General features: G+C 46.1%; 1 pseudogene; it reads left to right on the top strand.

Moving 5' to 3' along the window:
- Positions 1 to 472: 472 nt before the first annotated feature.
- Positions 473 to 632, top strand: LOC123942821 (annotated as a pseudogene).
- Positions 633 to 6,000: the final 5,368 nt, after the last annotated feature.

The raw sequence follows: 6,000 nt of genomic DNA, 5'->3' as shown, positions 1-6,000 counted from the left end.
TTTTAGAGTTTGAAACCCCCAGGGATCTCTCCTTTCTATTTCATACTGCTGCCCAGTATTTGCAATTAGAAGCTGACTTCAAGGAGCAATGCTGTAATTGGAAGGACAGACTGTGTCAGTATTTCTGATGCACCTGAACCCATGTAAGTGCCTGAGAAGATCCTGGATCTGTAAGATTTATGGACCAATTTTCTCAACAGAAGTGGTTTGCATAGGCTTTGGATAAGAATCTGAAATCATGTTTCCTTATCTAAACTGGACCACTTTAAAAGAAGAAGATACAGTATCAGCTTTCCAGGGCGTGGTTTGCAGCAATCCAAGACCAAGGAAAATAATTATCTGGAAAACGAGTGTTACAAATCAGTAGTTTCTATACATGAAAGACACAAGACCACATTTCACAGAGTTTGGGAGAATCCACCCGAAATAACTACTATGATAGAAAAATCAGTAATTGAACTCAAGTGGTATAAGCTTTGCGCAGTGGCAGTATCGTAGCCAATGAGGTTTATCCGAGGCGCGATTATTGCTAATTGAACTCAAGTGGTATTATTTATCTGGACCTTGGTCACTATCTCCAATATTATGACAGAAGAGATGTGATAAGAGGAGCTATTGTCTATCTGAACAGTCATTTGGGGTGGTTAGGGGGTCATAAATCTGCACAGGAGTTAACCTCCCATTACAGTCTAGAACAGCCCTCACCATGGAAGTAATGGCGCCCATGCACCCATCCATCTCAGTTACAATGGAGACACAGAACTCCGTGTGCTATGGTGGAGGCCAGTGGTTTCTCAAGTATAATATCCCTTTTAGTCCATCAGTGTCTAGTGGCCCTAGGGTCAGCAGGATTTTATTGGGAGCCTAGAAGCATATTCTTAGAAGTAGAAGTAACCCCACATTACTTCAAATGGTTACCATATTGAATTGGAAAAGTTAAAGTCTTGCCATGTAGGTAAAACAAAAATAAATAATAAACTTAAGTAGGAAACAGAATTTTGACCAGTTTTTCTTTTTTTTTTTTTTAAGATTTTATTTATTTATTTGACAGACACAAGTAGGCAGAGAGGCAGGCAGAGAGAGAGGAAGGGAAGCAGGCACCCTGCCGAGCAGAGAGCCCGATGCAGGGCTCCATCCCAGGACCCTGGGATCATGACCTGAGCCGAAGGCAGAGCCTTAACCCACTGAGACACCCAGGCGCCCCTTGACCAGTTTTTCAAGCATTCCTCATCTTTTTTTGTCACCCGAGGACTTTATACAGCATTTTCATCTTCAAAGGAATTTGGGGCCATCACAGCATCTGTCCATAATCTCCCAGCAATTCAAAATGAGCAAATTCCCTATTTTCCCCTGGGAGTGAATTTCTGAGACTATTTTACAGGTGATGCTAGAAAAACCAAATCCCAATATACTGGGGAGAGGGGAGTGTTGAGTGGAGACTTGTTTAAGAAAATACCTGAAATAGACCTGCTACTGTTCTACAGAATAAATAGACAAAAACCTGAGACAGTTCTCTCCCATCCGTTCCCACACAGCTTTCTTCTAGAAAGCATTGCCTCCTGATCTTTCATAGTCCTGCTACAGAAATGTTCCTATGGTAAGAGGTATCAGAGAAAACTCAGGTTCTGTTAGCAGTATTTTCTAGCACCACCTCTAAGCTTTGCCTACTTCTCTCCATCCTGAAAACTCTTCTCATGTTTCTTCTTTCCACTGGATGCGTCTTGGACAGGCAGCCTCAGCAACAACTGGGAGCTTGTTAGAAATGCAGACTCTCCGAACCACCCCAACCTAAATAAGATCAGGACTTCCGCATGATTTTCCTGCACATAAGAGTTTGAGAAGCCTGTGCTACGTTACATTCTCCCTCTTCCTAAACCCACTTGGCCTTCTTGAGTTCTCTCTCTTTCTACTAGCATCAGTGAAGGTTTCCTTGGTGATCCTGTTCTGATTACAGTCTCAAGGAGTTCCCTTTCTGCCCTCTCATGGTATATGAAGTGGTGTGTAGGAAGACATTACTTTCTTCTTTGGGCTCTTTGTGCTTTTCATTATCCAAGCCTACCTAGGTTTGCCCTGTCTTGTTCCTTACATTTGTAGCTTGACAAAAACCAATTAACTGCTTGTCTTCTCTGTGCTGGCTCCTGTGGCCGGTGGCCTGTGGCTACAATCATCAAAGGTAGGTGAGAGACAGGCCCTGTCCTCCACGAGATGCAGTCTAAATGAGGAGAGCTGGACTCTCTCTTCTCATTCGCCCCAACAGTGGGCTCTGCTGTAAGCTTTCCAAGAGCACGAACACTTGAGAAAAGGGCTTCACCAGCCCAAATGGAGCAAAGATGACAATAAATAAATTATAGCCTTTAGAGGTAAATCAAATCTCATTGTTAATTAGGAACCTATCTCCCTTTCTGTACTTGGATTAGACAGTCAATGCCCAAAGCACAAAGACACCAAACACCCTTTTCCATCCACTACACTTCCTGTTTCTTCCTTAAGAAAGAAAGAAAGAAAGAAAGAAAGAAAGAAAGAAAGAAAGAAAGATTTTACTTATTTATTTGTCAGAGAGAGAGAACATGAGTAGGGGGGAGGGGCAGAGGGAGAGGCAAGCTCCCCACTGAGCAAGCCCAGTGCAGGGCTCAATCCCAGGACCCTGACGCTTAACCAACAGAGCCATCCACACATCCCTCCTGTTTCTTCCTAATAAAACATTTGCCAGTGCACACAGACTCATCTGACATCTCTATCAAAACAACAGTAGGGAAGAAATTGCACACCCTAAAGTCCTTGAGATCAGATCTATCTCTTGGCCTCCTTTCACTGATATGACCACCCAAATGTGAACATATGTGGGAGACTAAAGATAACTGCAAATTCTTTGTCATTCCCTCCACAAAGGTGTCATTTATTAACCTTCCACTGCCTTCAGCCTGTGGCCCTGTGCCTTCCTAATGAAGAGACATGACACTATGCCAGTTCCATCTCTGAGCCTGGAGAAAGTCTGGGAACCTCCATCGTTGCTCTTTTGGGATCCCAGAGTCACTGTGTAGGTAATCTGACCATCCTGGTGGCGAAACTCCATGAACTGGTGAGGTTCTGAAACTACGGAGAAGGAGGCAGGCTCGGCCCTCCCAAAGTCCCAGTCTAGCCTCGGATGATCCCAGATCCATTTGCCATCTGAGTGCAGTCACATGAGAGACTCCAAGTGACACAAGTGGAACTGTTCCGCTGAGTCCCGTCAACCTACATGTAGAACCAAAGAAGCGCTAATAAATTGGCTTCTGTTTTGAGCTACTAAATTTGGGGAGAAGGTTGTTATGCAACAATAAATAACTGAAACAATGTACTTCCGGTAAATCAGGGACGGTCTTGGAACCCCAAGATGCTACCTGTTAGAAATCTGCCTCGTGTGACAGGCCAGCCATCAACTGACATTCCAGCGGTGGTCCCACTGCATGTGGAAAAACATGAATATCCACCTAAAAGAAGAGGATTCATAAAGGCAGGGAAGTCAGGGTCCAGCTATCCTTTCTTCAAAGTGAGGCGAGGATGGTTTTCAGGTATGACCAACCAAACTCTAGAGCAGCTGAGATAACCTTCCACCTTCCCCCACAAACTATAAACTTTGTCGCTTTCCTTGATGTCTAAACTCCCAACGGCATCCCGCTGATGAAGAGAAAGAGACTTCCGCTACGAACTGGCCAGACTTCGTGTAGAAATGCCAATATCTTATCAGGGATCACGCATGAGGAACGTCTACAGATGCCTGCAGGGAAAAGGATTGCATCTCCCAGAATCAAAAAGCCCGATGTGGGGCTCAGCCCCTCTGGTCGTCATCGATGCTGGCAGGAAGCAGTGCTCCAAGACGTGACTCACTGCACAAGCGCTGGCCAGGAGGTCTCGGAGAGCCGGGGGTGAGTGCAGAGCGGACGGCGATGGGGGGCTGACAGTCTCGAGGTGCTACATAAAGAAATCAGCCAAGGGCGGCGCGTGGACATCACACCATCCAGAGTTCAGCAGTGGTGAAAAAGCAAGTGGTGAAAGAGAAAATTCTACAAGAGGCCTGGGATGTCCCAGCATCGCTCTCAAACGAGACACATGGAGAATCGGGGGGGATGGTTTCACCGAATTATTGGTTATAGAACAGTCAGCGCCTAATGTATGGTTGGCAATGCCCTGGGAAGAGACACATAGGAAAACCTACATCGAGATATAATCAACTAAAATTAGGGGAGTAATTAAAGTAATTAGGTCATATTTGCATGAAACGTAATGTTGCCATTACAAATTCCATGGAGGCGAATACTGAGGGGCTGGTAAATGCTCACGTGCCTGCCCAGCTGGGCGGTCCTGGATGCCTTACTTCTCCCCCTCACCTCTGCTTCCTCGTCTGCTAAGCGAGACACCACCACCGCCATGTTTCATTAGTTGTAAGAGGCATGTTTTCTCACATTTTTACATCTCCAGAAAAAAAAAAAATCATCATTTACAGTGACTTACAATTTGTTGGTAGAGTTTTCTCTTTCTTTCTCAGTGTACATAAAATGGTGGTGAATTTAGAACTCGCAGCATCTTAGACTTGATGAAGAGGCAGGACCTATGGCATTTGGTTGTCGAGAGGATTAAAAGAACAAATACTGGCCAAAATGTAAAACTGCCTTACCGGGCCAAGTGCTGGAAAAAATGTGAGTTATCCTAACGGTCACCGAGTGGCAGCTTTTTTGCAGGTAAGTTCCCACCTCGACAGGAACAGTCAGCTGCTGCTGGAGGGGGCGAGCAACACGGGCACGTGATCCCAACCAAAGCAAGTCTGCTCCCCTCTTCATTTTGCTGCCTGGACTTCACACCCGTCCCACCCCCTCCACAAGGGCAGGGCTCCTCAACTCTGCTTGCACAGAGGAATCGCCTGGGAGCTTTTTTTTTTTTTTTAAGATTTTATTTATTTTAGAGACAGAGAGAGAGCACAAATGGGGGAGAGGGGGGCAGAGGGAGAGACAGACTCTCAATCAGACTCCACAGCTGAGCACCGAGCCTGATGCAAGGCTTGACCTCACGGCCCTGAGATCATGACCTGAGCCCAAACCAAGAACTGGATGCCTAACCGACTGAACCATCTAGGCACCCCCTGGGGAGCTTTTTAAAATGCCAATGCCTCTGACATCACCCCCCTACGCACAGACAGACAGACAGACACACACACACACACACACACACACACACACACACACCTATCTCTGGCCTGGGATAAGACCCTGCCTGGTACTGGGGTTTTTAAAAGCTCTTTAGGTAATTCTGATGTGCACCCAAATGGAAAACCACTGCATTGAATTACAAGGTCTTTGAGACTAATAGCCTTTCTAGGAAGAAGACAAATGGAACGCCAGAGTTAGGGTCCTGGAGTCAGCCATATGTGGGTCCAAATTCCTGCTCCTCCCCTTAGCTGGCTAAGTGACAAACTACTTAACTTCTCACAGCCTCAATCTCTTCATCTAGGAATCGGGAGGCTACCTGCCTCATCGATGGGGTTGGTTAGGAGAGTTATTAAATATCATGGTAACAGCAGAGCACACACATTTAATAAATCAGCTGCTGTTATTAGTGTCATTTAACCGTCTGTCCAGGGGGATGCTTAATAAATATTTGCTGCTTCGAATTTGGAGACCACAGAAAGCCCCTCTCATGGAAAAGAAGGGCAGAGAGGAGGAGGTAATCAAAGGTTGCCAGGGGAGGGCCATCCCCCAGCTGAGCCTAAGCCTGTCTGAACCTTGAATTGTGGGCGCTATTCTCCAACAGGGCAGCACGCCCCATCACGGCCATTGAGGGAACGTCCTCTGCCCAGGAGACATCTCCACCTGTTCTGTCTCCGTGTGGGCAAACTGGCAACTAAGCAGCATCTGGTAATTTGGGCAGAGGCTCAGACAGGAATCCTCCAGAGCAAGGAGGGTGAAACAAGAAAATAAATCCTGAATGCAGGTCTGTGGTGATCCTTTCCTTGGGAATAAATCCCGA

The sequence above is a fragment of the Meles meles genome, chromosome 5, assembly GCF_922984935.1.
Source record: "Meles meles chromosome 5, mMelMel3.1 paternal haplotype, whole genome shotgun sequence".
Lineage (NCBI taxonomy): Eukaryota > Metazoa > Chordata > Mammalia > Carnivora > Mustelidae > Meles > Meles meles.
The sequence above is the reverse complement of the archived record's forward strand: the minus strand, read 5'-3'. Positions and strand labels throughout refer to the sequence as shown.